At 39.0% G+C, this 24,785-nt stretch overlaps 1 pseudogene across 1 annotated transcript in view; it reads left to right on the forward strand.

Moving 5' to 3' along the window:
• The window catches only part of LOC308337326 (MYND-type zinc finger-containing chromatin reader ZMYND8-like), a 42,780-nt pseudogene that overhangs the window by 16,602 nt on the left and 1,393 nt on the right, over positions 1–24,785 (forward strand). The window lies entirely within an intron of this gene.

Raw genomic sequence — 24,785 nt, forward strand, 5'->3', positions numbered from 1 at the left:
CTCATCTAAAACACTGAGTCCCAGGGTGCCTACATCAATGACTCTTTCTGTCTCCCAGTTCTCTCTTCTCTTCCAAGAGAGAATGAATTATATCTACTTGGCTACAGAAAATGCTAAGACTTTTGTCTCAGTAGTCACTTTAGCTGGTGCCTGTGATACACATTGCAGTTTGGTTTATTGCATATTCATGATAAAACTATTGTCTTTCTCTTCTTTTGTGGAGAGGTTTTCTGGGTTGGCAAGAAATACTGTTTCTAATCACTTCCTCAATACAAAGAGCCCACCTCATATGGTCAGAAGCCTTCTATATCAAGAATATTTTGATTGGATTTTTAAATTCCACAGAAAAGGAGCTAATTTTTCTTTTGTTTCATACAAAAAATTCTGTAACTATTTAGACGAATCTTCCCACTAAAAACAACTCAAAACTTGGATAAAAATTTAAAAACATCACTTTAAAAACATCAAAGAGCAGATAAGACTCTGGGGGAAAAAATCCAGGCCAAACTTGTACTCTAAAACAAGAACTAAAAAAAATAAAATAAAACAAAATAAAAACTTAAATAAATAAATAAATAAAATGAGAACTAAAAGGGTGCTTAGCAAGGATGCCTGGCTGGCTCAGTTGGAAGAGCATGTGACTCTTGATCTTGGGGTTGTGAGTTCGAGCCCCATGTTGGATGTAGAGATCATTTAAATAAATAAGCTTAAAAAAATAAAAATAAATTAAATGGAGCTTAGCAGAACTCAGGACAATCAATTGTACCTTCCACTCCTTCACACTCAAAGACTGAGCTTCTTTGATTTTGGAGGTCTAGATTTTCTTGGGCAGAAGAATTGTCCCTTCTAGGTTCTTTAGTCTAACAATGAAATTGATATAGCATAGACTAAAGGAGAAAATTAATTTAATTACATATGTACAAGAGCCCCACAGACTCCTAGGCTGTCAAGCAATTGAGGTTTCTATACCATCCTGAGATAAGGAGAAGGGGATAGGGGTCTGGGCTTCAAAGAGGAGGAAGACAATTGGCAGGAAGATGGAAAGAGCACATATTTGGTGATCAGATATTTGCCAACCCATGCAGGTAAGTCTTTTTGGTGGGGCACCTAGGTGGCTCACTCAGTTAAGCGTCCGACTCTTGATTTCAGATCAGGTCATGATCTCAGGGTCATGAGATAGAGCCCTGCATGGGGCTCTGCCCTGAGTATGGAGCCTGCTTAGGATTCTCTCTCTCCCTCTGCCCCTCCCCTGATTGCATGCTCTTCCTCTTAAAAAAAAAAAAAAGAAAAAAGAAAAAAGAAAGAAAAATTCTTTTTGATATAAAAAGTTATCGCTGGGGCTCCTGGGTGGCTCAGTCAGTTAAGCATCTGCCTTCAGCTCAGGTCATGATCCCAGGATTCTGGGATCATGCCCCACTTTGGGTTCCTTGCTCAGTGGGGAGCCTGCTTCTCCCTCTCCCTCTGCCTGCTGCTCCCGCTGCTTGTATGCTCTCTCTCTTGCTATCTCTCTCTCTCTCTGTGTCAAAGAAATAAATAAAATCTTAAAAAAAGTGTTACCTCTTCCTGTTACAGGACCCCGATCTTAATTCTTTTACGTAGTTAAGGGGGAGGTAATAGCATTTCCTGAGTCTACTGGGTCTTATTTGCGTTCAGCTCAAAACAATCCACATGGCAAAGTGACACATTTGGAAATGGCGTGTTCTGCTTCCCATCAAGGAAAAGAAGGAAGGACTACAGAAGTCAAGACCCAGGGCCTACCTCCAGCAGAAAAGTCCAGGATCCAAAAGGGTTACAACCATAGTGTTAAAGTAAACCAGAATTAATCTCATCTCAGGTTTGCAGGAAAATCATTTTGGTGTTGAGTGGAGTGGGAGAAAAAGGGAAAAAAAAACACATCGTAACCCAGGGGTGCCTGGTCTGCTCATTCGGTAGAACATATGACTCTTAATCTCAGGGTCCTCAGGGTCATAAATTGGAGACATACGTTGGGTGTAGAGATAACTTAAACAAACAAACAAGCAAAAAATTGCCATGAACCAGCTCTACTATAAATTAGGACAAAAAAAAAATTACTAGAGATGAAGAGAATTGGTTTGTAAAGATGAAAGGCTCATTTCAGTAAGGAGATAAAACAGATTAGATCGATGGATTGGTCAGTTAACAGATGGATCAACAGATCCAAAAAATGTAAAATTACAACAAGAAATAAACACAGTAAGCATTGTGGGAGATTTTCGCACATCCTTTTTCTGGTAATCACATGCAAAAAAATCCATTAGCTATAGAAGATTGGAACACCATTAACAAACATGGCTTAATGGTTATGCATATGTGTGTGTGTGTGTGTGTGTGTGTGTGTGTGTGCATGTAAGTTATTTCACCCAACAACACAGTACACATTATTTTTGATAATATGTAGATTACTTACAAATATTGACCATAAAATGGACATAATTATTATAGCAGCAAAAAAAGGAAGTGATTACCATGAAAGAGAAAGCTTTACTCTGATAGAGGAAGTTGGGTTGGGGGAAGAGGTTGTGACCAATAGGTAAATGGGATGGTTATACAGGTATTCATTCCCCATATTCCATTAAATTATGCTTTGATATTTGCAGATTTTCTATATTTTGTTACATTTAACAATACAGTTAATTTAAAAATAAGGACAATTCTTTTACCATCTTCCTAGATAATAGCTTATGCACTTTAATTAATCTCATCCCAACATATGATGCTGCCTTGCATTTAAATCTATTTATAAACCTACTAGACATTATTAGTATTTGAACACAGTCAGTTTTCCTCCCTTCTTTCATTTTGGACCTTCCACCAGGAAGCTTTTTTCTTCTGGCAGAAGATACTTAGAGCGTAACTGTTCTGGCAGTGTTCCAGTTTTGACTAGATGTTTGCATTTTAGTTATTTGTTAAAATTTTTATTTATGTACTTTTTAATATGATAATAAAATTAAATAATAAAATTAAGAATATTTTTATAAACTTAAATATTTTTTAAAAGAATAAGTTCAGATTTTATGCCAAATATTTTTGGTTTTACTCTGGTTTTACTCTGGTTCCATGGCTGGCTGAGTATACCATACATATTTTCCTGCAGACTTCCTCTCTAGTGTGTACTTTGTCTCACGATGAAAAGAAGTTGTTAGCAACTTATGATCCTTTCCTTTGACACCACAATATCCAAGAAAATGTTATGTGTTTTTGAGGATCATGGATTTGGAATTGAAATTTTAAGCTCAGATCTGGATACTACCATTTTAGTAGCGGTCTCACTTTACCAAAAGCTCCTTATTTATTCTCACTTTCAAGTAAGTCATCGGCAAATGGAGAAAATAAGACCATTTCGCCCTTTTCGTAGGACTCTTGAGAAATGCTAAGGGAATAAAATATGGGAATAGGCTTTATAAAATGGATAAGTAACCTATGACTTTAAACTAATATTATTTATGTAGATATGGAGAGGAAAGAATAAAAGTTAAAATGTTTAATATAAAATGAGGATATATTTAGGTATGTGGTGAAGCATTATGGTACAATAGAAATAGTAGGGTGTTTAGACTCAGATACAATTATTTGGAATGATTTAAGTTTCTACTCTGCTGCCCGCTAGCTCTAGAATCTCCTGCAAGTTACCTTTCCTGAGTCTTGGTTTCTTCGCCTATAAAATGGAAATAATAACACATCACTGATGCCTCATTTACTGTGAGGCTCGAATAGAACACTATGTCTGTAGCACCTGGAACCTAGTAAGTGTGCCATCAGCGTCAGTATCTACAGTGCAAATTCAGTAGAGAGAATGATGAGAATCGGGGTGCTTGGGTGACACAGTTGGTTATGCATCCAGCTCTTGGTTTTGGCTCAGGTCACGATCTCAGGGTCTTGAGATGGAGCCCCATGTCCAGCTCCACACTCAGCATGGAGTTTGCGTAAGATTCTCTCTCCCTCTACCCCATCCGCCCTCCCCTCTCTCTTCCTGTCCACCACCTCAAATTAATAAGTAAGTGTTAAAAAAAATGATGAGAACAGAATGTGATTATGGTGTTGGTAGAAAATGTTCTATTGGGATAGAACTGCGTGGTCCAGTTGTTAAGCATCTGCCTTCTGCTCAGGTCATGATCCCAGGATCCTGGGATTGAGCCCCACATCGGGTTCCTCGCTCAGCGGGAAGCCTGCTTCTCCCTCTCCCATTTCCCCTGCTTGTGTTCCCTCTCTGGCTGTCTCTCTCTCTGTCAAATAAATAAAATCTTTAAAAAAAAAAAAAAAGTGGTCTATTCAGCTGAGATTCTCCCCCAGAAGTCAAAGGGAACAGATAAGACTGAATTTCCAAATAATAGAACAGTAAACTACAAGAGTCATTGGGAGTTTTTAAAAAAACTGTCCCTAAGCCCATCTCTGACCTTTGCTGAAATTTGATTAACAGCTTGGTCCAAGATTAATTTCCTTTTCTTTCCTCTGGCTCCCCCTGGCTTGGCAGGAAATATCACTACCCGTAGATTCCGCCTAGAAAAGTTTACACTTGAGCTCACAGGGGAAGAAGTGATGAGGAGATGCGTTGTTTGCAGGCAGCACCTACCTCCAGGGGTGCGACTGCCCCATAGTCACAGATCTGAGTGCAGAACCCAATTTGGGACTAAGAGATCCAGAAGCTGCTTCTACCTCACAGCCTTCTGGGAATGCCTCCGTTTGACTCTGCTCCACTCCACCTCTCATTTGTATAAGGGGAAAATTGTCCATGAAAGCAAACACACAAAACCCACAAATTTCCTTCATCATGTCTGTTTTGCATTAGTTTTTTCAACCACACCCTCCCAACCTTTCATGCCTAGCTCCTCCTTGAAAAAGCAAACCTATAAACAGTTGAAACAAATAAGCAACAGCAAAAATGTCATGAGATCTGCAAGCCTCACAAGTGTTAGGCAAAAAGGAGTTTTCTTTCATGGGGAGGAATAAATAAGGCTAGAAATAATTGGGTGCAGGGAAGTGGGTTGAAAGGAAAATTTGGAAATTCCATCTGAGAAATTTTTACTCTGAGACCACTCTGTTGACAGGAGGCATTATATGTTGGTTCAGGCTGAGGTGGCTCAAGGTTCAGGGACCAGGGGGCGGTAGAGAAGCTAAACTAAAGTTTGATTAAAGAGAATTTTGTTCCCATTGATCAGCAGGAAAAGGCCGGTCAGCTCATCTTTTATGAGACAAAGAATGGGAATTGGAAGGGTGAGTGTCTGGCCTTGTCTTAGGTAAGCTGAGCATCTAAGTCTTTTCTAAGTGATATGGAGAAGGGTGTTTCTTTGCAGTAAGCCATTTCCTTCGTCAACCTAAAATTGTCAGGAGGCAATAACTAGGCAAAACAGTTTGTTTGGGATCTAAGAATTGCAATTCAGGGTACACAGATTTGGGCAGCAATCCAAATAGTGTCCCAGTAGGAAGTAAAAATCAGAGGTTTCCAAAGACAAATATAAATATAAATATATATATATATGATACATTACAAATATATACAAAAAATACAATATATAAATTTATATATATATATATATATACACACACACATACATACATATATATATATGATAGATTACAAAAAATTCTGATTATAAGTTATTGGTGGCAGAAAACTAAGTATTTGCGGTCTGGCCTAGTCCAAAAGTTCATAGTTCTGCCTGATGAGGAAGTGCATAAGGCCCACCTCCTTAATGGCCTCACAGTTCTGTCTTAAAACCCCTTGACACAGGGACCTCTTTTTATTTCTCCTCTCACACCTTAAACACAAGTGGGTGGAAGAGATTCCTTTAACTATTGTTACCTTTAACTATTCAGGTAAGATTCAACGTAATTAAAACCAAAACAAACTATTCAGGTAAAATTCAACGTAATTAAAACCAAAACAAAAAAGTAAAAGAGAAAGAAAGTGCAGGAATTTGTTTCTTCTCCGCACTGGGCTACTCAAAGGCCGGGTGTCAGGGAAGCCGACTGGCCCAGGAGTGAGACGGAGAGGAGCGGGAGGCTCCCCAGCTCCAAGGAGCGTCCCTTCGGGCTCGCTGAGACCGCAGCGTCCCCTGTGACGAGGGAGGGAGAAGAGCCCCGGGCCACCCGAGGGACGTGGAGAAAGTGACCAGTCGGAACCAGGGCCTGGGATGGGGGATGAGATCCGGGGCTGCTGACGGGAGAGGGAGCCTCGGAGCCTCGGAGCTTCGAGAGTCGAGAGGACGCGGGTGTGAGGCACCCAGACCAGGTAGGCGACAGCTCTGTGGTCTGCGACGGTGACTTCGTGCACGGCTAACGGCGGGCCTGGCCCCCCCAGGACACTTTACCCTGTTTGTGCTTCTTCGTCCCTCCGGCGTCGTGCTTTTAAAGCATCATTTTACAGGCGGGTCCACGAGGCCCGACGAGGCTGCGTGACTTGTGGGGCTTCAGGGGCGAGGGCTCCGACCGCTCCGAGCCAGGGCGGGCTTGCAGGGGGGACGCCAGGAGCCGGTTCCCGGAGGAGTCGTGGGTTTGTCCTTCCTCAGGTGCGCGCATCATTTTCTGTGTCCTGATGATGAGACGCTGCTCAGAAATGACCAAGTTAAGTCCGTTTTCCGTAAATACATTAGAACTTACAGAGCTTCCGGGCGCCTGGGGGGGGGCCCATCCTTAAGTGTCTGCCTTGGGCTCTGGTCATGATCCCGGGGTCCTGGGATCGAGCCCCACATCAGGGAGTCTGCTTCTCCCTCTCCCTCTGCTGCTCCCCCTGCGTGCGTTCCCTCTCCCACTGTGTCTCTCTCTGTCAAATAAATAAACAAAATCTTAAAACAAAACAAAACAACAAAAAAAAAAACCAAAAAAAAAACCTCACAGAGCTTCTTCATAAAGCAATACCTAGAGAAAATAGAAAAGAAATCTGCCTAGAGCGCTAGTGATGGGAACTTATTGTTTTCAGTAATTTAGCCTTCATTTGCTGAAGTAGGACACTCAAGTCATGGTCTCTCTGTTCTTTCTTTGTTAGCCTGTGTTTTTGCTCTGTGTGTGTCTGTGTGTTTTCACTCTTTAATTATAGTTTCTTTATGTCACAATTGAACTCTGCTTGTTCCCAGTAGTGAGGATAAAAGGAAGTAGCAAATTCGCTGGTCAAGTTTCTCTTTATCTTTCTTTTCCCAAGGCTAGCCAGTTACTCAACTGACCTTGATGCCATTAGCTAGGATGATCCTTATGCTTAAAACGAAAAATAACACCAGGTCCCTGATTCAAACTGCAGGATTCTACATTTACTTTTATTCACTGTGGGATATAATCAAGGCACAATGTTGTCAAAAACCAACCTCTGTGCTCCAGAGCGGAAATGTTACAGGAAGACAGCATGGAGGGATAAAGAAGAAGGTAGTTGATTACTTTGCCAGGCAAAGGAGGCTGCTGCCGGCTCATGCCCCCAGGAGGGCAAGCCCGCCCAGGGTAAAAGACTGAGAGGTTCTATAGGAAAATACAGGATCGGGGCCATTTAGATAGGAATCTGCTACGAACGAACTGCCAGCCACGTTTTTCACATCCTCAAGGTGATGTTGCGACTAGCACTGGCCCCTGGCACCCAAGTCTCCTTAAGTATATATCGAGAGCAGCGAGATCTCCATATTGATCCTGAGTTCCTAGAACAAAGAATTCTACAGAAAAACAAGTGAACGGGAGGGGGAGGCTTTGAGAATAAGGAAGAGAAGAATGTGTTCAATTTAAAGTCAAGCCTTGCTGAAGCACTAGTGTGCCCATCTTAATTTCCAACCATCTTTACATTTCTGTAGTGGTTTCAGTGTAACAAAAACCAGTGTCCGGTTGTCTTTTCTTTGGCAGACAAGGGCCGAAGAAATCTTGTGAAAGGCCTTGTTCAGAGAGGTAGACAGAGTGGGAAGCAGTGGGACTTGGGGAGGACTCTCACCAGGTGGCCATAAGTTTGGGTTTCTGGCCAGGACACCAGTATTTAGTGACAGAAGTAGCAAGAGCCCCAAATTCTACGAGGGGCCTCAGTATTTGTAGGCAGTCTTACAGGAAGGTAGAGCCCCGGAATAAGACAAAAGCCCAGGTGGCGGCAGGACAGTTAACTTGATTCTGAGCCCTGGTGTGTTAAACTTTGTTTTCCCCTAAGAGGAGGCACAATGACTCCACTTCTGTTATTCTAATGGCCTTAGAGTGGTTGTCAGACAGTGGAAGAGAGCGCAAGTAACAAGGTAGAACTCATCGCAGTCAACACCGGTTTTGTACCTACCGTTGTAGAAAAATCTCTGTTTTCATTACAAATGAATTTGTTAGAGTCACAAATTTATTTTTTGAGAACAGCCATGAACGGACAAATTTAAAATTAAAAAGCTTGCTTGTGGACAAGTAAATCTATATCCCACATAGGAGATGGGTTATGACATTAAGCAAGGACAAATGGATATTGAGCCAAACATCAGAAGGCTAGTGTGCGCTTTACAGTTTTTGGTGAGTAAATCCAATTTCCTGTAATAAATGCTTCAGCAGACAGCATTTTCTACAGAAAGCAGAGATAGCAAGCTCTTTATTGTAATTATAATCTTGAGGTTAAGGATTATATTGCACTAGGGATAAAAATAAAACCCTGTAAATGAAAACAGAATGTCATAAGAGAGTTTCTTCCATTTACAACAGACTTGTCCCCAAATCAACTTGACAATGACAGGATAAATAATATAGAGAGATTAAGTTAAATCAGTGTGAAATTAATGCTTTTTGTATCTTGTGCCTCAATGATAATTAATTTGTAAATATTTTCCTAACTTCTCGATTATCTTTTCAATAAGGATTAACCTTGTATCCTGCATCCTCAAAAGCCCTTGTACCAAGTTTTCTTATTAAATACTACGGCAACAGTTGGTGTATGGTTTTATTTCAACCAAAGTGAGTCACCACATTTGGTAGTTGAACATTTTCAATTCCACATTATACTCTAGAGAGTTTGCTTAAGTATTTGTCAAGCATTATTTTATTTGACCTTCCTTAAAGTTTTATGAATGAGGTATTGTTGTTTGCATTTTCCAAGTGAAGAAACTGAGGGTTAGCTCTCAGGTAGCATGTTAGGAAGAGGGACTAGAACCCAGACTCTCTGCTTCCAAAGCCCTCTGTCAGAGAGGCAGGGGAGCGTCAGCCAAGACAGCATGACGGTAGAGTCTGAGGCCCAATTTGCAAAAGTGCTTCCATTGCATGAGGCTGCACACAGACTACGGTCTCAGTAGATACATGTTGAATGACGTGGCAGTGCCACCTATGGGCAGATGACCAAATCCAGTCCAAGTGGATTTGGGGATTACCTGGTGGTGAATGACTGATTTTGCAGGTGAAATTATTCCTGGTGCTTTTGTGAGTTGACTTTCAACATGTAAGGAACGGATGGCACCAGATTTTTGAGTAGCCTGCTTCTTTTTTTGCAGAAGTATATCTACACTGATCTTTTGCTGTGAAAAATCCCAGTGGGGGGGCGGTGTTGGGAGGGCAGGGGAGGGACTCCTACTACATAATGACTCATTTGGCTGAAATGAATCTTTGACAGTTGAGGCAATTCCTAAGCATCTTTTAATGATACTGCTCTTTCAAAGATGATAATGAGGCTTCTTTATTTTTTTAATTTTTAATTTTTTAAAAATAATATCTATACCCAACGTGGGTCTCAGACTCATGACCCTGAGATCAAGAGTGAGCCAGCCAGGTGCCCCAGTTTCTTTATTTTAGAATGCATTTTTGCTGACAAATTATATCGTATTTTCTGTTGAATATTTCCATAATATAAAAGAATGTTTGTGTCAAGATATAATAATATCCCATTTAAGAATGAAGCTCACTTTCATTTGTTTAAAGAGAAAGATGATAATTTGGGGATGGCACTTGAGTAATGCTCTCATTTACTATATGTCAGTTTCTCCAGGAGTTAATAAAGTCCATGCAGAACACAATAGTGCTGTCCATTCAAAGAATAGGGCACTACAGGGTCTTTGAGAGCCCTTCAGAGCCTCTTATTTTATGATTATTTAAAGAAAAGGTGGTCATATAGGGGTATCCACAGGAGAGCAGGGGTAGGAACACAGTGCTGGGAATTTAGGAGCTAATGCTCTAATTCCAGGATTTTTATAAAAATTGAGGACTCAGAAGCAAGCCGTACCCTCATTTGACCTAAGTCTCCTATATTCAATATGAGGAGCATGAAATAAATCATTTCTAGGGTGAATTTAGGCTACAAAATTCCACAAATTTAATGCATTTGGTTTCATAGCATTAAGATAATTGCAGATCACTTCTAAGTGTATAGTTTTAAGTTTCAGACCAATAATGTAAAGAAAATATAGAAATAAGTCCTTTTTAAAGACAGTTTTCATACTTACACACCTGATCTGTGAATAGAATTCCAGTCTGTATTTATAGAAAAATATAATTTGGGCAACCAACAAGGTATAAAAATGCATTTACACAATGAATAAACTCATAGTACATGCCACCTGGGAATTGTATTTATATGAAGATGCCAGCAGTCTGGGGAAAAGAAAACATCCAGTATGAATATGAAGAGTATATCTTCCTTGCTCCTAGAAGAAAACACCATAAATGGCTAGGAGTTTTCATCCATATTATTGAGGGGTATAAGGAAATATTTGAATGGTTCAAATCGTATCCTGCACAAGTTATTTGGTATTCTAACACGTGGCTTCAGATTTCTGAAAAAGGTCACAAATTAGAGCACGTACACTTATGGATGCCAGCTTTCAGGATGTTTCCCCAACATCTCGTCATCATGATCTGCTCACATTCCCAGGGTCTTGCTTGATCGCCTCGAGGAAAATCTAAGCCACCCCTCTTCCCTGCCACTGGACATGGAGAGCACCATGTAAACAATACGATGAGATGGTTACCAGCACTTTCTTGTCCTTTCAACCAAAGTGTGGCATTAGTTTCTATACATTTCACTTAGTTCAAGCAGGGACCAAGTGGGCTTAGACCTTGGCATAGAAATTCACATTTTAAAGTAAGAATTCACAAAATATTTCTTAAATCTACTAATCTGTTGTTATTGACTAGATTAACCACATTTTTCTCTAGGTCACTTCATATAGAATATCTTGCCTCCCCATCTTGTCTGTATGGCAAGTTCCTATTTACCATTCCATACATATGTTACCTCCTACAGGAAGTCTGCCACATTCCCTCGGTTCGATCAGTTACCTACTCTCTTGTCAGTGTATAGCGTTTGGCACCTGGCTCCCTTAGAACGTTCACATGCTGCATACGTCTATGCTTCTCTCTGCCCAGAATTTGATCAAGGAATGGTCCTGTCAAGGCACATTTCTGAAGGATGTCAAGGCATGAGGGAGTAACAAAACAGCACTAAAATAAATTGGATTTGGATTGGTAGTTTATTCAGGCTGGCCAAAAACTATTTGCACTAATAATGATATGGTAGACTATACTTTCAGGCAGAAATTTCAAAAGCCACGTCGGTGGCTCAGTCAGTTAAGCGTTTGACTTCAGCTCCGGTTGTGACCTCGGGGTCCTGGGATCGAGCCCCAGGTCAGGCTCCCTGCCCAGTGGCGAGTCTGCTTTTCCTTCTCTCTCCGCCTGCCCCTCCCTCCGCTCATATTCTCTCTCTCTCCCTCTCAAGTAAATTAATAAAACTTTCAAAAATAAAAATAAAAATAAAAAGAGGAGAGGGGTGCCTGGGTGGCTCAGTGGGTTAGGCCTCTGCCTTCGGCTCAGGTCATGATCTCAAGGTCCTGGGATCAAGCCCCGCATCGGGCTCTCTGCTCAGCAGGGAGCCTGCCTCCCCCCTCTCTCTGCCTGCTGCTCTGCCTACTTGTGATCTCTGTCTGTCAAATAAATAAATAAAACCTTTAAAAAAAAAAAGAGGAGAAAAGGAAGAAAGAAGGAAAGGATGGAGGGAGGAAGGGTGGAAAAAAGAGGGAGCAGACAGGAACTCATTGTCAGTTTTTAATCATTATATTGGGTATCATTTATATGTGACTTCATGGTATAGCTGTGTGCCATTTCACCAGCCCAGATATAGGAAGCTAGTTGCAGTAGTAAGCATATTATTTTCACATAGGATAAAATTATCTTATATGAACCTAGTTGCAAGATCTTGATACAAGGTGCTTTAAAACTTTTTTGTCCTGCTTTTCTATTTGGCAATATACTTCTAAATTTACCATAGATTTTCTGATCTCCAGTTCTCTATTTTCTTTTTTTCTTTACTTTTATTTCTTGGTTTTTTTGAACTGGACACTTTCAAAACACATTACAAGATTTTTGAGAAAGTAATAAAATAAGTCACTCATTCACAGTGGGGATAAAAGGGACTTTATTTTGTATTACTTAATTTCTGAATTTTTCTTTTTGATGAGCCCACCTTTGTAGAGAAGTTTGATATTTCATAGATTCAGTGGAGCACAGGATTGGGATGGAAATAAATGTTATTGTGATAACAGCTCAGAAAAGCAAGCAACAAAGTACAATTTTGCAACGGGACAAATAAAACACTTTATGAAGCTCTATGTATTAATTTGTATAAAAGAGACATATTTCAAAGTGATCCTGTCATTAATCTTCCTCTGTAAGGTTAGTCCTTTGTGTTGCATTCTCGCACGCATCATTTTGCCATTCTACTTAGTAGTCTGAATGGAGTCTTTCCCCAGCAATAACTTTTGGGTTAACTTTCACCTTTTCTGGCTTCATAATATATTGTAGATGTATCGAGACAAGGATATTGCAACATTTTTATCCATGTTTCCTCTATGATATGTGTAGTTTCCTGGTAAAGCTGACAATGAGGGCTTAGGTAGGCAGTCTGTTAACTCTTCTGATTAACGATGCTCCCCCCACCGCCGGTTTTATTCATTTCTTACTGTATTACATCAGTTTTGATGTGAAGTTTGACAGGCACATCGAACTACTCTGCCTGATTTTCCTGAGTGGGCTTTCCCTTTCTGCAAACTCCCAGATGTTGGCTTTGTTTCTAACCGAGGCTGACATTAATGCAGACATTCATGATAATCCTTGGTGCTTTCTGCAAGATTTAATTTAACAATGGAGGGACGATGCCATATCCAGTGGGAAGAAAGTGGTACCTATTGGAGAACAAAGGGAATTATTCTCACTCAGAGGGCAGACCTTAGTGTTAATACCACCCCCATAGAATAATCGGTGTTATACATTTCAGTTTATGGAGGGGTAAGTAATCTGTTTCATCATGTCACATTTCCATATTTGAATTTGATTTAAGATTACACTTTGTTGGCTTCATAGCAGAACTCAGATGTGGCTGTGAAGATTCTCTCAAGGCTGGAGAGAATGTTTTGGCCTCTCAGGTGGCTGAATGTGATGTCAGGAATCTTTCTTTTTTAATTAAATAATATATTTTATTCAATCAAACATCTAAAATATCATTTTGGTATATAATCAATATAAATATCATTGAGATTTTTTTCTCATTTACATTCTGTTTTATTTTTTAAATTAACATATAATGTATTATTTGTTTCAGGGGTACAGGTCTATGATTCATCAGTCTTACACAATTCACAACACTCACCAGAGCAAATACCTTCCACAACGTCCTTCACCCAGCCACCCTATCCCTGCCATCCCCCTCCCCTCCAGCAACCCTCAGTTTGTTTCCTGAGATTAAGAGTCTCTTATGGTTTGTCTCCATCTCTGGTTTCCTCTTGTTTCATTTTTCCCTCCCTTCAACTATGATCCTCTGTCTTGTTTCTCAAATTCCTCATCTCAGTGAGATCATATAATAATTGTCTTTCTCTGATTGACTTATTTCACTTAGCATAATAGATTCTAGTTCCATCTATGTCGTTGCCAGTGGCAAGATTTCATTTCTTTTGATGGCTGCATAATATTCCACTGTATATTTATATACCACTTCTTCCTTATCCATTCCTCTCTTGTTGGACATCTAGGCTATTTCCAGTTTGGTTGTTGTGGACACTGCTGCCATAAACATTGGGGTGCATGTGTCCCTTTGGATCATTACATGTGTATCTTTGGGGTAAATACCCAGTAGTGCAATTGCTGGGTCATAGGGTAGCTCTATTTTCAACTTTTTGAAGAACCTCCATACTGTTTTCCAGAGTGGCTGCATTCCCACCAATACTGTAGGAGGGTTTGCCTTTCACTGCATCCTCACCAATATCTGTTGTTTCCTGACTTGCGAATTTTAACCATTCTGTCTGATGTGAGGTGGCATCTCACTGTGGTTTTGATTGGTAGTTCCCTGATGCTGAGTGATGTTGAGCACTTTTTCATGTGTCTGTTGGCGATTTGGATGTCTTCTTTGCAGAAATGTCTGTTCATGTCCTCTGCCCATTTCTGGATTGAATTATATGTTCTTTGGGTGTTGAGTTTGATAAGTTCTTATAGGTTTTGGATACTAGCCCTTTATCTGATCTGTCGTTTGCAAATATCTTCTCCCATTCTGTCAGTTGTCTTTTGATTTTGTTGACTGTTTCCTTTGCTGTGCAAAACCTTTTTATCTTGATAAAGTCCCAGTAGTTCATTTTTGCCCTTGCCTCCCTTGCCTTTGGTGATGTTCCTAGGAAGAAGTTGCTGCAGCTGAGGTCAAAGAGGTTGCAGCCTGTGTTCTCCTCAAGGATTTGGATGGATTCCTGTCTCACATTGAGGTCTTTCATCTGTTTTAGTCTATTTGTTTGTGTGGTGTAAGGAAATGGTCCAGTTTCATTCTTCTGCATGTGGCTGTCCAGTTCCCCAAAACCATTTGTTGAAGAGACTGTCTTTTTTCCATTGGACATTCTTTCCTGCTTTGTCAAAGATGAGTTGACCATAGAGTTGAAGGTTCATTTCTGGGCTCTCTGTTCTACTCCATTGATCTATGTGTCTGTTTTTGTGCCAGTACCATACTGTCTTGATGATGACAGCTTTGTAATAGAGCTTGAAGTCTGGAATTGTGATGTCACCAGCTTTGGTTTTCTTTTTCAATATTCCTCTATTAGGGGTCTTTTCTGGTTCCATACAAATTTTAGGATTATTTGTTCCATTTCTTTGAAGAAAGTTGAGGGTATTTTGATAGGGATTGCATTAATGTGTAGATTGCCCTAGGTAGCATAGACATTTTCACAATATTTGAGCTTCCAGTCCATGAGCATGGAATGTTTTTCCATTTCTTTGTGTCTTCCTCAATTTCTTCATGAGTACTTTATAGTTTTCTGAGTATAGATTCTTTGCCTCTTCGGTTAGGTTTATTCCTAGGTATCTTATGGTTTTGGGTGCAATTGTAAATGGGATGGACTCCTTAATTTCTCTTTCTTCTGTCTTGCTGTTGGTGTATAGAAATGCAACTGATTCCTATGCATTGATTTTATATCCTGACACTTTACTGAATTCTTGCATGAGTTCTAGCAGTTTTAGAGTAGAGTCTTTTGTGTTTTTCACATAAAGTATCATATCTGCAAAGAGTGAGAGTTTGACTTCTTTGCTGATTTGGATGCCTTTTATTTATTTTTGTTTTCTGATTGCTGAGGCTAGAACTTCTAGTACTATGTTGAATAGTGTGGTGATAGTGGACATCCCTGCTGTGTTCCTGACCTTAGGGAAAAGGTCTCAGTTTTTCCCCATTGAGAATGATATTCTCTGTGGATTTTTCGTAGATGGCTTTTATGATACTGAGGTATATACAGTCTATCCCTATACTGTGAAGAGTTTTGATCGAGAAAGGATGCTATACTTTGTCAGATGCTTTTTCTGCATCTATTGAGAGTATCATATGGTTCTTGTTCTTTCTTTCACTAATGTATTGTATCATATTGATTGATTTGCAGATGTTGAACCAACTTTGCAGCCCAGAAATAAATACCACTTGGTCGTGGTGAATAATCCTTTTAATGTACTATTGGATCCTACTAGCTTGTATTTTGGTGAGAATTTTTGCATCCATGTTCATCAGGGATATTGGTCTGTAATTCTCTTTTTTGATGGGATCCTTGTCTGGTTTTGGGATCAAGGTAATGTTAGCCTCCTAAAATGAGTTTGGAGGTTTTTCTTCCATTTCTATTTTTGGAACAGTTTCAGGAGAATAGGTATTAATTCTTTAAATGTTTGGTAGAACTTCTCTGGGAGGACATGTGGCCCTGGGCTCTTGTTTGTTGGGAGACTTTGGATGATTGCTTCAGTTTCCTTATTGGTTATGGGTCTGTTCAGGTTTTCTATCTCTTCCTGGTTCAATTTTGGTAGTTTATAGTCTAGAAATACATCCATTTCTTCCAGATTGTCTGATTTGCTGGTGCATAGTTGCTCATAATATGTTCTTATAATTGTTTGTATTTGTTTGGTGTTGGTTGTGATCTCTCCTCTTTCATTCATGATTTTATTTATTTGGGTCCTTTCTCTTTTCTTTTTGATAAGTCTGGCCAGGGGTTTATCAATCTTATTCTTTCAAAGAACCAGCTCCTATTTTTGTTGATCTGTTCTACTGTTCTTTTGGTTTCTATTTCATTGATTTCTGTTCTGATTTCTGTTTATTATTTCTCTTCTCCTGCTTGGTTTAGGCTTTAATTGCTATTCTTTCTCCAGCTCCTTTAGGTGTAGGGTTAGGTTGTGTATTTGAGACCCTTCTTGTTTCTTGAGAAAGACTTGTATTGCTATATACTTTCCTCTTAGGACTGCCTTTGCTGCATCCCAAAGATTTTGAACTGTTGTGTTTTCATTTTCATTTGTTTCCATGATTTTTTTTTAAATTTTTTATTTATTTTCAGCGTAACAGTATTCATTGTTTTTTCACCACACCCAGTGCTCCATGCAATCTGTGCCCTCCCTAATACCCACCACCTGGTTCCCCCAACCTCCCATGATTTTTAAAAATTCTTCTTTAATTTCCTGGTTGACCCATTCATTTTTTAGTAGGATGCTCTTTAGCCTCCATGTACTTGAGTTCTTTCCAACTTTCCTCTTGTGGTTGAGTTCTAGTTTCAAAGCACTGTGGTCCGATAATATGCAGTGAATGATCCCAGTCTTTTGGTACCATTGAGACCTGATTTGTGGTCCAGGATGTGATCTATCCTGGAGAATGTTCCATGTGCCCTAGAGAAGAATGTGTGTTCTGTTGCTTTGAGGTGGAATGTTCTGAATATATCTGTGATGTTCATCTGGTCCACTGTGTCATTTAAAGCCTTTATTTCCTTGTTGATCTTTTGCTTAGATGATCTGTCCATTTCAGTGAGGGGGGTGTTAACATCCCCTACTATTATTGTATTATTGTCGATGTGTTTCTTTGATTTTGTTATTTATTGACTTATATAATTGGCTGCTCCCATGTTAGGGGCATAGATATTTAAAATTGTTAGGTCTTCTTGTTGGATAGACCATTTAAGTATGATATAGTTTTCTTCCTCATCTCTTATTATAGTCTTCGGCTGAAAATCTAATTTATCTGATATAAGGATTGCCACCCTAGCTGTCTTTTGATGTCCATTAGCATGGTAAATTGTTTTCCATCCCCTCACCTTAAATCTGGAGGTGTCTTTGGTTCTAAAATAAGTCTCTTGCAGACAACATATCGATCGTTCTTGTTTTTTGTTTGTTTTTTTTTTAATCCATTCTGATATCCTATGTCTTTTGATTGGGACATTTAGCCTGTTTACGTTTAGGGTAACTACTGAAGGATATGAATTTAGTGCCATTGTATTGCCTGTCAGATGACTGTTACTGTGTATTGTTTCTGTTCCTTTCCGGTCTATGTTACTTTGAGGCTCTCTCTTTGCTTAGAGGACCCCTTTCAATATTTCCTGTAGGGCTGGTTTGGTATTGGCAAATTCTTTCAGTTTTTGTTTGTCCTGGAAGCTTTTTATCTCTCCTTTCCATTTTCAGTGACAGCCTACCTGGATATAGTATTCTTGGCTGCATATTTTTCTCATTAATGCTCTGAATATATCATGCCAATCCTTTCTGACCTGCCAGGTGGCTGTGGATAGGTCTGCTGTCAATCTTATATTTCTACCATTGTAGGTCACAGACCTCTTATCCCAAGCTGCTTTCAGGATTTTCTCTTTGTCTCTGATACTTGTAAGTTTAACTATTAGATGATGTGGTGTGGACCTATTTTTAATTGATTTTGAGGGGGTTCTCTATGCCTCCTGAATTTTGATGCCTGTTTCCTTCTCCAAATTAGGGAAGTTCTCTGCTATAACCTGCTCCAGTATATTTTCTGCCCCTCTCTCTCTTTCTTCTTCTTCTGGGATCCCAATTATTTTAACATTGTTTCATATGACTTATCTCTCAAATTCTCTCCTCATGATCCAGTAGTTCTTTATCTCTCTTTTTCTCAGCTTCTTTATTCTCTGTCATTTGGTCTTCTATGTCACTAATTCTTTCTTCTGCCTCATTTATCCTAGCAGTTAGAGCCTCCAGTTTTGATTGTACCTCATTAATAGCTTTTTTTATTTCAACTTGGTTAGATTTTGGTTCTTTGATTTCTCCTGAAAGGGTTTCTCTAGTATCTTCTATGCTTTTTTCAAGCTCAGCTAGTATCTTTATAATCGTCATTTTGAACTCTAGTTCTGACATCTTACTAATGTCCATATTGATTAGGTCCCTAGCAGTTGGTACTGCCTCTTGTTCTTTTTTTTGAGGTCAGTTTTTCCACTTTGTCATTTTGTTCAGAGAAGACTAGATGAATGAGAGAACAAAATGCTTACAGGGTAACAACGACCCCAGAAAAATATACACTAAACAAATCAGAAGAACCCCAAAACCAGGAAGAAAATAAAGGAAAATTTTATATATATACATACATATACACACACACACACACACACACACATATATATATATATACACATACATATATATATATATGATCACACTGGCGAATAGAACAAAGTCACACTCTTGATTTGGGGTGTATTTTGGGCTGTTAGAAAAAACTGCCTCCCAAAATTTTAGGGAAAGAAAAACATATATATATATATATATACACACACACACACAAATGTATGGGTAAATATGATGAAGGGTTGGAGTATGACTGTAAAGATGAAAATTAAAAAAGATTTTAAAAAAGGAATTGATAAGAAGTTGGCTAAAAAAAGGAAAACAAAAATTTAAAAAGAGGGGGAGAGTATGTGATCAGGTGGGACACTAGAACAAAGCCATGCACTAGATTTAGGGTATATTTTGGTCTGTGAGAAGAAACTGTCCCCAAATTTAAAAGACAGAAATTCACTTCTCTGCATGTCCAACCTTTCAGAAAGTAGTTGCTTCTCTGTTCCTAGAATTGCTGCTGTTCTTTTCTTTGATCTCCTTTTGAGTTTGTAGGTGTTCAGAACGGTTTGAAAACTATCTAGCTGAATAGTTCTAGCTGAACTCCTGGGACCAGATGAAATTTAGGTCTCCTACTCCTCTACCAACTTGGTCCTCCCCTCTGATGTCAGGAGTCTTCACAGAAAAGAGCATTCCAAGCAAAGCATTTGCCCTTTTGTATCCAAACTGAAAGCTAAAGTGGAAGCTGAAGTACTATCATCCAGAGTGGAGGAGTCAGGGGACCACTTCTGCCCTCCACTGCTGCTTCTGATGGATGCTGTTACTGATGTTCTATGATCATTGAAGGACAATGGCATGTTATGGGGCCTTGGTAGCTTTTTAGTTGTGACATTGAATAACTCATTTACACCACTTAGGGCCTCAAATTCATCATGTGTAAAACGTGACCTAAAAGCCTTGCCTTCTTTTTTTTTTTAAGTTTATGTGTGTATATATGTATGTATGTAATCTCTCCACCCACCCTGGAGCTCAAACTCATGACACTGAGATCAAGAGCTTCATGCTCTTCTGACTGAGCCAGGTGCACCATCCCTACCTTTTTACATGAGTATTGTGAAGAATAAATGGAGTGATAATGCAAACGTATTTTAAAAGCAGTAAAACATTTCATATGTGTGTATGTATACACACACATACACACACATATACATATATAATTTTTTAAAAGATTGTATTTATTCATTTGAGAGAGAAAACCCATGTGTAAAGAGGGGGAGGGGCAGAGGGAAAGGGAGAGAGAGAATCTCAAGCAGACTCCTAGCTGGGCATGGAACCCGACTCGGGGCTCGATCTTAGGACCCTGAGATCATGACCTGAACTGAAATTAAGAGTTGAATACTAAACCAATGTGGCCACCCAGGTACACTGAAGCAGTAAGTAATGTAAAAATATAGTTTATTGTTACCCATTCACTCATTCCTCACCTATTCAGTATTTACTGAGTATCCATCATGTGCCTCTGGAGTTGACCCACTTGGTTTTGTGAATAGAATGGATGGAAATGAGGGCAGCTGACAAAAGAATACTGGAGGATTTCATCTGTGATGAGTACAAATAGGTTCCAGAACTGGAGCCAAGCATAATGTGCACTTCTAGTGGGTGAAGCTTGTTAATATCTAGACTTTAATAAAGTCCTCGAAGGTCTCAAAGCAGGAAGCACACTCTGGAGGATACTGTACAGTCTGGTGTCTCTGGTTCATGTGCGAGTGCATATTTCCCTCATGTTAGTCTTACTTTACATGAGAAGGGGTTTTGCAGGGTGCCTGGGTAGATCAGTCAATTAAGCAGTTAAGCTTCTGCCTTTGACTCAGGTCCTGATCCCAGTGTCCTGCTCAGCAGGGAGTCTGCTTCTCTCTCCTTCTGCCACTCCACGATGCTTGTGCTCTCTCTCTCAAATAAATAAATAAAATCTTTTAAAAAGGGGGGGATTTACATGATAAATTCAGACAAGGATACATTTTATAAGTTCTGTGGGGGGAACACAGCTCAAATAGTTTAAGATGAACCTCTCACTTATGAAGAAGGAAACATGACTTTTTCTGTTATGGAAATTTTATACATTTTTATCTTTTAATTCTGCCACTTCTATCTATTACATGTTACATACCATGAGAATTCTTATTAAAGTACTAACAAAGTCAAAAATAAATTGTGGTGGGTACTTGTACTTTGCTGGTCATCAAAATGAATTTAGGAATATCAATTTGTGGGTGACTCAATTGGATCAACATTCTGTATTCATAAGTGAAAGATGGACCTATTATATAAGCTCTTTCTTATCACAGAATGGCCCATTTTGCAAGATTCCAAAAAATGAGAAATGTCCTTAATTAAAAACATTTTCACACTGCTTTTAACACTGAATTAGGGTAGATCCATGAGGAAGCAACTTGGAATTAAGCTGGCTTTTTCTGTTATATTAATAAAGCTGTGAGACTTTATATATTTATTTAAGCATTTAAAATTTCCCCTTTGACAGTATGATGTGATTCATTGCATGCAGGAAAGAGCAGAATGAGCTTATAAATACTCGATTATTTTTAAAGAAAATTTGAGATTTTTCACTAATATACATTTTGTTTGTTTATCTATTTTTTTTTTTTTTTAAGTAGGCTCCACACTGGCTATGGAGCCTACTTGGTCTTGACATGGGTCTTGAACTCATGCCTCTAAGATCAAGATCTGAGTTGAGATCAAGACAGATGCTTAACCAACTGAGCCACTTAAGTCCTCCCACTAACATATATCTTAATTCTCTTTTGTGAGGTAAGTAATACCTTACATATTGCTTATAATTAAAAAAAAGGTAGGCCTATAGCTTTTCTCCTACCCTGTTCCTAGTCACATTACCCACGCATTACTCTTAGTCACCGAAAGCAGCAAATGTCAGTTTCTTTCACAGTTATATCTATACCAGGGGCACAGTGTGTGTGTGTGTGTGTGTGTGTGTGTGTGTGTGTGTGTGTATTACATACACATATATGATATACCCATATACTACACATCCATTTTTTCCCACATATTTTCTTTTTTACCTAAAACAAGTTGGAGATTGCTTCATATAAGTACATGATGACTTACTTCATTCTTTTCAGTAATACTTTCTTCTATGAATGCACAGTAATTTACAGAGCCAATCCCCTATTTATGAACAGTTGTCTCCAGATTGCTATTGCAAATTATGCTGCAAGAATAATCTTGCGCATGTATGATTTCTCATGAATGCATGCTAGTATATCTTCAGAATAAATTCCTAAATATAGAATTGCTGATTCCAAGGAAATGTACTTTTGCAATTTTGATAATTTTTGTCAGATTTATATTCCCTTCAGTAATTATGAAAGTGCCTTACCCCTACGACATAATCACAGAAACATTTGCCAATTTATTCTTAACCAATATATTCCATTTTACTTCCATTTCAAGTGTGCATAGCTAATTGACATTGATGTGAAACTTTCATTTTTTAACATATAAGTTTGAATAATTATATGTATTGCAAGTGGTTCATTTATATATGGTTCATTTGTAATGCCAACACAGCTAATTGAAAAGTGAAAACAAAATTTAGTAAAACATTCTGTAAAAAATACAGGAAGACATCTGAGAACCTGTTCTAGTAGCTAGTGTTCCTTACCAAATCAATTAGTTGAATCAGAGATCATTTTAGTTTGCCTATTGAAGTAACTCAAATATTTTTGTGGAGTATAAAACATTTACTTGATGAAATTTTACTACCTTTTACTTTTATTAAATCAGTGCTTTATTTTCTGTGACTGCTTTTATTCCTACTACATGTAATAGATATTTGTATATGAAGTAAATACATACAAAAACATTTTCCCTAAGCAATCTGAATTTGAACCCTCTATGTTGACAAAATTTGAAATTAATTGCACCAGTAATTAAATCGTTACATGGGACCCCTGGGTGGCTCAGTCAATTAGGTCATAATCCCAGGGTCATGGGATCAAGTTCCACATCAGGCTCCTTGTTCAGCGGGGAGCCTAGTTCTCCCTCTGCCTGCTGCTCCCCCTTCTTGTGCTCTCTCTCGCTGTCAAATAAATAAATAAAATCTTTAAAATAAATAAATAAATACATAAATAGTTACTTAAAGTTTTGTTTTTTTTTTTTAATTCGGCATCCCCCAAACACCTTTCTTATGTGTTGAGGTATCTTAAAACAAAAGAAAACCCAACAACTGCTTTAAACATATTGGGGCACATTTTTAAAAAAAAAGATTTTGCTTATTTATTTATTTGACAGAGAAAGAGAGCACAAGCAGGGGGAGCAGCAGGCAGAACGAGAGGAAGAAGCAGACTCCCCGCTGAGTAGGGAGCCTGGCACAGGGCTCAATCCCATCAGCCTGCCATTATGACCTGAGCCAAAGGTAGACACTTAACTGACTGAGCCACCCAGGCGCCCCAACATTGGAACATATTTTTATCAGCTAACCTTTTGGGAGGTAGCTTGCACAATAGACTGTCTTCAGGGGATCGTGGCTCATTCTTTCTTCCCTCTCCATTGTCCTTTGCTCATATTTCTGGCGTGAAGCAGGAAGAAGATCCAAAGTCTTTTCCTTCCCAAAGCTTTTTGTTTTTTCTCCTTTTCCAAGACTTTATATACATCTCACTGATCACTAAAATTGCCTCTCATCTTGCTACCCTTGCTGAAATAGAGGCAAACCAGTGACTAATGCAACTTTGCAGTCTCTTTAGTGTAAAGGAAGGCAAGGGAGGAGGGGTTGTAAATAGCTTTCCACAACATCTGCAGTCCTTTGTTCACCTGTTAGAGCAAGTTCAAAGCACTTCAAATAAATATTTTGAGAAGTCCTAGTGCCTTTGGGAAAATTGCACAGTAGCAAAATCTTTTAATGTACTGTGTGATCTGGACCCGGAAAAGATTTTCATGTGATTTTGCTACCTTTTTGCGGCAGAAAGGTGAGAAAATTCTTCGGCTCAGATCCCAAATTCTGTCAGGCTTTACACTAAGGCAATTTGTACCATAAGTGTATATTTTTGTTTCTAAACTATCCAAGGGTATAGATCACCCGTAATGCCACTCTTTTCAATGAAGCAAAGATAGTTCATCTGAAATATGGAGGTCATTTAAGACTCTCTGTCTTAGACAATTAGAGTATGATTCTGTGAAAGGAATTCACACTTTCACAATACTGGTACTTTGTGAAGAAAGGCCTAAGTGAATTGTCATTCATTACTTTAGCAATGAAATTAAAAAATGAATTTAACCAACAGTTTTCTGAGGCCCTACAGTTTATTTTATTTTTTTCCCAAAGAACTGTTCCTTTTTTTCCCTTCAATTTTTCCTGCTGACTATGTCAGGATATGACATGCTGGCCTTGTGTCTCTCATTGTATTATATGATGTTATCCAACAGAAGATCTGCATTACTGTGTTGCACTTCCCTTTGGATATGGCAAACCTGTGACATTAATTTATTCTTTGGAAGTCATGACTTCAAGGGCAAATGGGCCTGTATATCCAAGATACACATATATACCACCCCCCCATCCCCACCACACACACACTGACATGTGTGGAAATCAAACAGTAAGTTATTAGAAAGCATTTGAAGCAGTATTTTCAGTGGTGTCTGGGCGTCTTAGTGGGTTAAGCACCCAACTCTTGATTTTGGCTCTTATATGTTGGGGTGGTGGGATCGAGCCTTGCATCTGGCTCTGTGCTCAGTGGGAAGTCTGCTTAGGATTCTCTCCATTTCCCTCTGCCTCCCTCCACTCACACTTTCTCTCTCTAAAATAAATAAATCTTTTTTTTAAAGATGTATTTTATTTATTTATTGAGAGAGTGAGTGCACACAGGGAGGGGCAAAGGGAGAGAGAAACTTTAGCAGACTCCTTACTGAGTGTACAGCCTGATGTGGGGCTTGATCTCATGACCCTGAGTTTATGACCTGAAGCAAAGGAAGTAAAGGAACCCAGAGTT

Source organism: Martes martes, assembly GCF_963455335.1.
Source record: "Martes martes genome assembly, chromosome: X".
Classification (NCBI taxonomy): Eukaryota; Metazoa; Chordata; class Mammalia; order Carnivora; family Mustelidae; genus Martes; species Martes martes.